Genomic DNA, 8423 nt, shown 5'->3' with positions numbered 1-8423 from the left:
CAATAAAATTATTTTTGTTATTTTAGTGAGTTTCCTTTACAGAAAATGAATGTATTTTTAGGTCAATTAAGATATAAAAATAAGAAAAAATAAGAAAAATTCAAGTGAATATTTTGATAATTTAACACATTCCTTATTTGATTTCATAACTAAGAGGTAATTACCGCAAATTGAAAGTTCAGGAGCTCCTTTATCGCAAATGAAAATTAGAGGTAATTGTCACTAACCCATTACAACCATTACAGGGAGTGTCTTTATAATTTATCCTTTATTTAATTTTATAATCATGCTTGGGTGTGAGTATGAATCTAGCCACACGTCCTATACCAAAAGCAAGACGGGATCTGTTCCTCACAAATGGGTGCCTCACATGTATATCCACCGTGCATTGAGAACATCTTCCATGAATAATAATTAATAAGTATAGGAGATGTTCAATGCATGCTAGAAGGCGTCAGGTGTGAGGAGCAGATCTAGTCTCATCAAAAGCAACCAATCCAAGTCTTGACGATCCCACAATGGAGTTTTGGTGCGGACTAAATGGTTTGAGCATAATTTTTCAGAGAAAAGATTCAATCCTCAAAAATTGTGTTCACACCATTCTCGTAGCCATTTTCAGTTGTGCATTGGGAACATCTTCATATTTATATCTTTTTATTTATGGGGAGATGTTCTCAATGCAGGGCTAAAAAGGAGAGACCAGATCTGCTCCTCACACCTGGTGCCTCACATGCATATCTTATCATGCATTGGGAATATCTCCCATATTTTTTAGTTATTATTCATGGGAGATGTTCTCAATGCACGGTGGATGTGCCTGTGAGGCGCCCATTTGTGAGGAGCAAACCCTTTCACTAAAAAGGATTGTAAGAATAGTATGAGCACCAAATCTGATTTCAGATTTTGCCACAAACCAACAGTATGGAGTTCAGCTTCGGTCAGTGCAAGTCTGTGCTCACACCAACAGCCTCTTGCAATTTTGCATTTAGGGGTGGATTCGAGCCAAATACTTGACTATTCAAGCTTAGTTCGCAAGAATAGTACCAAATTCGAGCTCGATTCGAGCTAGAAACTTGAGTTGGAGCTCGGCTCAATTCATAGCTCGCAAGTTTGAGTTCGTCTTAGCTCGGAGCTATAAGCCAGGTTTTTTTTTGAAAAAAAAAATTATATGTATAAAATTATTTTTTTTTTTATTTTTTAGACAAAAAATTATTTACTATTATACATGAAAAATAAAAATATTGTTATATATATGTATATATGTATAATAAAAATTATTTATTTAATACTAGACTCCCGAACCTCACAAGCCGAGTTTTACTGGACTCGATTAACAAACGATCCTATATATCAAACTCAAAACTCAGTTTAAACCCAATCGAACTAAACTTTTCATAAGCCGAGCTTGAATAATTTGTAAAAGACTGGGCTCGTGGCCACCCCGTTTGTAGTGAGAATATCTCTTGATGAAATAAAGCACGTAAATAGAGTGATATTCTCAATACAAGGCTATAAAGACTGTTCGGACGGGCATTGCGTTGACGGAAACCGAAATCAACAGTATGTGGCTTGGCCGTGTGAATTCCAATTTCTAGGGACTGATAACGACCAGAACTAACAAACAGTTGTCCCTCTCTTTCGTAAGTGGTAATCCACACACGTTAATACGTTACCGGACTAATCAGGCTGACGTGTGAAACCTACGTGGATAGAGCTGCTGCAGTGTATAGCGATAGACTCGATATTACGCATAGAGCTGCATAAGTGCGAACTTTTGGGTAAATTACACTCCACTCTGCAATTAGTTTGCAGCAGTGAGCCAGTGACAGTAATCTCCTGCACTTTTGCAACAAAGACCCCTATACTTCTGGATTCCAGCATTTTTCCCCCGTTTAGCATTCGTCAGCCATATTCTTTTAATCATTTCTAAAACATATTCCTATGTTAGGATTCCTAATGCGTATGGCACAGGAACAAATCCATGGAATTGCAAATTCTCTATGATATGGCTAACGGAGTGGGGCTCGTCACCCTAGGATTATTTCATGATACTATTTTTGGTCTTTTGTAACTTAGGTTGTGTTTGATTTTATTGTTGTTTCTTGTTTGTGTAGGATATAAACAGGTGTGAAATGAGTGGTCATGTTACATGAACAAAAATGCATGTCTCAACTCTAAGGCCCTGTTCGATGCCTCTGAAGAGGTGTTGGGTAGCTAAAGTACAAATGGCTCTTATCACTAGTCTCCTACATGCATTTTTTGGTTGAAGTGACTCCTTATGATGTGACAATTCATCTTTTCCACATCAACCCCAAATGTTTAAAAAAGAAATGGCTAGTACAACCTTTGTTTTTCTCAAATCCTAATTCTTGTTTATTCTTCTAAAACTTTGTCTAACAAAGTTCATGTTGAAAATACCTTGAGAAAGTTCCAACAAGCGGGTAGGTAAGGTCTGATGTTAGTCATAATGGAGACTTGGGATCTAATCCCGATTGCACTTGGATTGGGGGATGGGTTACCTCCGCTAGTTGTATAGCCCTTTAAAAGAAATAAAAAAAAATCTCCTCTCAAAAGAAATGATTAAAACAGAGATGCGTTCAATATAGAGGTGATCATTTCAACCCGGCCCGGAAATTTCAGGCTTGGGCTTGGGTTTTGTGTTCAGGCTCAGCCTGAGCCTGGGCCCACATTAGGCCCGCAAATTTTAGGGTCGGGTTTGGGCTTAATTAACACTCTATCAAACCCAACTTGGGCCTATCCTGGCCTGCATATATTTAAACTTACACATTTTGTGTATAATGTATACATATTATTTTACATTATATTATATATTTTATATATAAATATTATAACATGACATGTATAATTTATATCATATGTAATATTTTATATTATACAATATATAAAATAAAAGTTTATATGCATGTTATGTAAATATAAAATACTATAGATATATAATGTTTTATATATGAAAGACATTGGCCTGGCCTGGCCCGGGCTTGTGTAGACCTGGGCTAGGGCTTATGTTATAGACCCAAAACCTTGGGCCAGGCCGGGCCTAAGCTATAGCCCTTATCATAAGTGCAAAGCCTGGCCCGACCCATGATCACCCCTAATCCAATATCAACAATTGGGTATTGGTTCATATGATAAGGGCCTGTTTGTTTCACTCTTACTTTTTAAGAAGAATCTTGCAACTTCAAAAGGAAAATGGCTGTTCGTTTCTTCTTATTTCTTATATTTTAAAGTGGAATCTTATATTTTTTGTTTTTTAATGATATCCACAGAACACAAAACACTTCCCCCTCCTTATAACTCAAGAGCCTCATATGCAATAATAATTATTATTAATTATAATTTAATTAATAACTAATAATTAATTAATACTTATTATTATAATATTTAATCATTAATCATGATTCATTTATTACTATTATTATTATTATTACTTGTTATATAATAAATAATATTAGTAATTATTAATCATTATAATAATTTTTAATACTATTTTTTTATTGAATTATATAGGCAAACAAAACCCCTCATATATGGGGTTAAAATGGATATTTGATAACTTTTAGAATTTAGAAATCATAACAATATTCTTTGCATTCAAAATTCAGAGGAAAGAAAAGTTCACCAATACCAATATACCTTTTAATGTAATTATTGCAGCAAATAAACATGCCCCAATGCTTTTTTTCTATATTTTTTTTAACTTTATTAGTATTAGAGGGATGCCTTTTATCATCCCAAAGTTTCAAAACCCCTAACCTTACATGTATCGGAATTCATGCATCTCTTAACCACTGAATATGTGGTGTTATATATTGATATTTTGATCCTAGGGAGGGGTGGTAGAGGTAGATCACACATAGCCATATTGAGGTAAGACTTAGAAGTTAGATCTGATCTTTGTTTTGAGACAAAAACAAAATTCAGGACCAAGTCTTATCATTGGTCATCTGTCATTTACCCCTTCAGCCCAAAGTTCAAACTATACAATTCTATTATTTTTAGGGTAAATAACAGATTGATATCCTATACTTTAGGGTAATGACTGATAGGTACCCATAACTTTCGTAATCGAACGTCTATTATTGCAACACTTGAATATCAGTTAAACATTATATAATACCAAAAATATCCTTTTCAAGTATTTCGTAATCGAACGTCTCCCCATGATGATGTTCTTACATAGACAGTAAATAAAATATTCAAAATTTTCGATCCCAACATTTTCTGGTGATAATTTTATTTCTCTTAAAAATACATGAAAAAGATATTTTTGACATTATATAATGTTTAACACTTTAGCTATTTGATGAACCCAAATGTATATTTTTGAGAATTAGGGTATTCAAATATTACAATCGAAAGTTCAGGATACCTGTCACTACCCTCAAAGTATAGGATATCTATTATTCACCCTATTTTTTAAACAAGCGTCAGGGTGTGACAGAGAAAGTGCACTGAAGTCCACGCGGTGGTGTATATATCCGTAACATTGATCCCATACCTCCAAAATTGATTCCCAGAATCTGCTGCGAATACCGACATGTGAACCAGGCCACATGATCAATTACGAGTAATCACACCAATGTTTCATACAAAAGGGGCCCTACACCATGGGCCTTGTGTATTGAAAACACTGCCATATTCACTTGTGAAGTGATTGGTCATATAGCCCAGTTTACACACTTATATACGTAGCATACTAGTATATCCTTGTTCCCAAAATGGAGAGGGTGTCATGTGACCATCTTAGTTGCTAGCTCATCGGCCTGAAAGTATACGATTCCAATTTGCTCTTTTAATTTTTAATTTTTCACCTTAAAATCATCTCAAGCGGTCGGTATGCTTTTGGCTTTATTTGCCAAGATGATGACTTGCGCAAAACAAGTAATCTGGCTTTTTCAAGTTGACTGAGAAGTCTTTCATGGAGTCTTCGTGCTGCTAGTCATCTCTCATCTTGCGCAAAACAAGATTCCCCACTTTATGGATCTCTGATCTCTCATCTTTTATCTCCACTGCAAATGGACTTGCCTTTTGTCTGTGTATATAATCACAAAATCATGTAATGGTTGGTGGGTTTTGCTCATAAAAGCTGGCTCTGGGCAAGAACCCCTCATCTCCATTCTTTCTATTGTAAATTGTAATTAGCATTCAAGGTTCAAAGTATTGATATGTATTGGCCCATATTAGCTAATACATATTATTTTGGGACCTTTCTGGTACACCCCTACGGTGAGTGTATTGAAGTTCTAACCGATTCAAGGGGTGGAGGAGCCTTAAACTAGTCCTCCTGAATCTGTTTTTGAAAAAAAAAATTAAAAAAAAGTAAAAACTAATATCAATATCGCCTGATATGCCCCTACCAGTATATCGGACATATCGATATTTTGAACCTTACCAGTATTAAAACTCTTATGGTGTCTACGATTTAATCTAAATTTAGTAAAAGAAGCAGTGGAAAATAATATTAAGTGCATAACAACTAAGCTGCGAAGTGACTGGATTAAATATACTTGTTGCTTTGTCTTTTTTAGTGAAAAAGTTATTTGGGAGGTTAAAACAGCTTCCTTTGATAGGCAATTTGAAGCTGGGTTTTTACTATACTTTTAAATATTTTATTATTTAATTATTTTATCCACTAAAAAACAGAGTAAGGAATCATTCAATTTAGCCATTTCACAAGCAACTATGAGACATATAGAGTGAAAAAAAAATGATAATAAATATTTAGTATTAAAATAAACAAAAAGTCAATAGTCAATTCAGCTCAACCCAACAACCCTCCTTTATTTAAGCTTGTGACCAATATTGTAAGAAGTAAATGTCAAAGAAAACAAAAGAGAAAGTATCATTCATCACAAATAACTTGAATACAGACTACAGTAGTTGAAATTGTAGTAGAATCTTTATTTCTTTTTATGAGAAATCAAAATGAAAAAGATGCCAAGGATCCTAATAGCATGATCTTCATTCCATGCTAGCCATTGTGGTAACCAATTTTTATAGAAAAGAATGAAAAGAAAGAAATTAAAGAGGGATTTGGCTTGCTATATAGAAGATGAGGTTAGACTGAGGCCTCAAGTAGCCCAATACTACAAACACAATCAAATACCAATAAAAAATACAAATCTTGCATCGGTGTTATCAACAATTTAAAGTTAATATTAATAATGTTTACTTTAAATACAGGTTTTTTGGGCTCAAATTTTCGTTGATTTAGAGGAATATGATGGGCCCTTTCAGGTCCAAACTGACTCAGCCATGTGGAAAATCCCTTGGTCGTTCAGAGTTCTAATCTGAACAACTCGACTAGCAAGCTAAGCTTGCTCTCAGAAAAAGAAAAAAAAGGTGAATTATTGCTATCTTTATTGGGATTCCAGACTAGGATAATGGAACTAATTACACGGAACTGATGGAATGTATTTTGTCAAATCTTAGTTTCCCCTAATGGGATATGGGATGGGATGGGATCATGGGATACTCAACAATCAACATGCTCTGAGCCTCTGATAAACATTTTTTTTTTATATATATAGAAAACATGTGTTCCCGAGGTCAATTTTCAATTAATCTGCTCAGAATATAAATCCAGCAACACCCGACTTATTTACTGCCATAACCACCACCTGGGGGAGTGGGGAATCAATCATCCACCGCAAGTCTGTCCCACGTGTAATGCTCCCAACAATATAGAATGGTTGGTCCCACGGCTTCATCCAAGGGAACATTATCCTGCGTAGATGAGGGGAATGATTCCAGAACGTGCCTATCCTCCTCGCTCCAATCAATCACCATATTTATTTTATAGGTGTTGAGAATAATATAATAACACTAAGAACCATGAAAATGGTTGCACTGTGTTTGGGTTGAATGATGATTCGGTTGCTCTCTGATGATGCCTTATTGTGAACCATCAATCGTGAAGAAACTAATTAAAAATTTCTGCTTTACTCTACCATCTGGATTAATAAAGGGTCAAGATTCTTTCTACAAGAGCGGACAAGAATTTTCTTCACCCACTCTTGCATTTATCTACCAAGTCAAAGAGGTTAGTTGCAATTGTCAATAACCAGTAGCAGAACTCCTTTGTTCCTAACAGATTTGACTGCAAGCCTGTAAGAGATAGTTGTAGTTGTACCGTCTCTTTTAACCTTTCCTTGGAATGTACTAACTCGTTTCAGTACCTCCTTACTTAGATGTCACTCTCCCTTCAAAACCCCATCTCTTTCTTTACCTTAAGAAAGAAGACTTTTGAGTTTTGGCTTGGATCACCAAAATCTAATCTCACTTCCTCTAAGTTCCATGTAGCTGTAGAACCTTTATATGCAATTAATTATTAAGATAAAAAAAAAAAGAAAAGAAAATATCAACTGACCAAGTCTTTCAACACTAGAGCAGGGAACCACACAATAAATTATAAATGCAAGGTAGAGAAAAGGATTGGTCATCTATGACCTTATCCTAATATGCATATGAGATAATGAAAATAGATAAAAACACAAGCTCTAGCTTTGACAGGGATATACTAACATTAACAACTTCGACCGCATAAAACAATCTGACTTGATAATTGAATGAAGAAAAATATAATATGTTACCATTCTATAGTTTCAGCCTGGGGTCATTTATGAAAATCCTCTCCATAGTTTCACATATTCACTAAAACCTATACTATAGGTTTTATTTTACTAAAATACACCTATGGTTTATGAGCAATTTACTAAATTGACCTTGTGTTAGATGAAAGTGGAAAATTTAACTCCACCGTCACGATTCACAATGAGATTACAATTCTAATTGATGCACTCAATGTCTTTTCTGTTCTGTTGTTGAGGGAGGGTTTTCTTTCTAAAAGCTCGATATGAAGTGTGAAGGGTATTTTTGGGGTAAACAACCATGAATCCATGCCCTTTGTAATTGTTTAGGTGGTCATTTGACCATTTTCAGATGGCAATACTAACGGTGTTCTTAATGGAAGGTTGGTTAAGTAAATCAGTTGCAAACTACAAGGGGTATTTGAGTAAAACACAACAATGTAAGGTAGGTTTTATTAAATACATGAAAATATGGGGGTGTTTTAATAAATGACCCTTCAGTCTACGTAACATGATTCAATATGGTAAGTGGAGGAACAAATCAACAGTATTGTTTTTGTTAGTCAATACCAATTTAAATCAACGCAAATCAATGATGGTGCAAAACCGGACTCTTTCTTAACCAATCAAATGCTCATTTAATTGCTTTACAACAGAAGTCAGTTTAGGTCCGATCATAAAATTTTAAATACAACTACATTAATTTAAATCCTCACTTCCTATGCTGATTTGAATCCTTGCAACCTCCAAAAGTTAGCTTTGACTTCTATAGCCAAAATTTTCTTACCCATGAAAAACCCAGCCAATTCTGCA

This window comes from Nelumbo nucifera, chromosome 2 (assembly GCF_055504915.1).
Source record: "Nelumbo nucifera cultivar China Antique chromosome 2, China Antique-T2T, whole genome shotgun sequence".
NCBI classification, from domain to species: domain Eukaryota; kingdom Viridiplantae; phylum Streptophyta; class Magnoliopsida; order Proteales; family Nelumbonaceae; genus Nelumbo; species Nelumbo nucifera.
The sequence above is the reverse complement of the archived record's forward strand: the minus strand, read 5'-3'. Positions refer to the sequence as shown.